This window comes from Pterocles gutturalis, unplaced genomic scaffold, assembly GCF_000699245.1.
Source record: "Pterocles gutturalis isolate BGI_N339 unplaced genomic scaffold, ASM69924v1 scaffold3346, whole genome shotgun sequence".
Classification (NCBI taxonomy): Eukaryota; Metazoa; Chordata; class Aves; order Pterocliformes; family Pteroclidae; genus Pterocles; species Pterocles gutturalis.
This window is the reverse complement of record NW_010100034.1, coordinates 21,288-21,980: the sequence shown is the minus strand read 5'-3', so window position 1 is coordinate 21,980 and position 693 is coordinate 21,288. Positions and strand designations below refer to the sequence as shown.

Below are 693 nucleotides of genomic sequence, written 5' to 3'. Positions count from 1 at the left end.
CCCCCCGTTCCCTTCCCGACAGCGGTGCCCCGCCACTGCGCGTGCCCAGCAGGAGCATCTGCCCCGTCGGGGCTATCGAAGGTGACAGCCAATGGGATGGGCTCAAACCACGCGACCTCTCCCCATCCCCATCACGCTGTCCTCACAGAAAGGGGAATTATTCTTTTTTTGGGAGGAGGTTTAGTGCAGAGCCCATGAAATAAAAATTCAGATTAAAGGAAGAGAAAAAAGAGGAAAGGGGGGAAAACAGGAGAACAAATTAAAGAAAAAATATTAGGAAGAACAGCAAAGAAAAAAGGAGGGAAAAAAAGTTGCTGACAGGAACATGTCTGCAGAGCTTTTTTCCACAATCCCCAAGTGACTAAAATATTAATTTACCCTCCGGCAGTACAGCTGACGGCGAGCTGCTTCTCAGACAGCAAGTGGCATTTTATTAAAAAATAAAGGAAAATAGTTCCCTCAATGACCTTTCTCTGCTTTAGGAAACAATTTTTCAAATAATAATTTTAAAAGTATGTGAAAGTTCCCCTCCCTCTTTAATCAGATCACTTCGTCCTACTCCCTCGTCTGCTCTTGGGCAGAAGGAAGCGTCGTCAGCGGTCACGTACCCACGGGCCGGCAGCCTGCCCCATGGAGGGAGCCTGGGGGGCAGCCCCATGCCATGGGGTGCTGCCAGGCAGAGCCTCCCCTCCA

At 49.6% G+C, this 693-nt stretch overlaps 1 protein-coding gene across 1 annotated transcript in view; it reads right to left on the bottom strand.

Annotated features, from left to right (window-relative positions):
• Window positions 1–693, bottom strand: part of CASZ1 (castor zinc finger 1) — a gene marked incomplete at its 5' end in the record, with an annotated part of 36,951 nt that overhangs the window by 21,024 nt on the left and 15,234 nt on the right. The window lies entirely within an intron of this gene.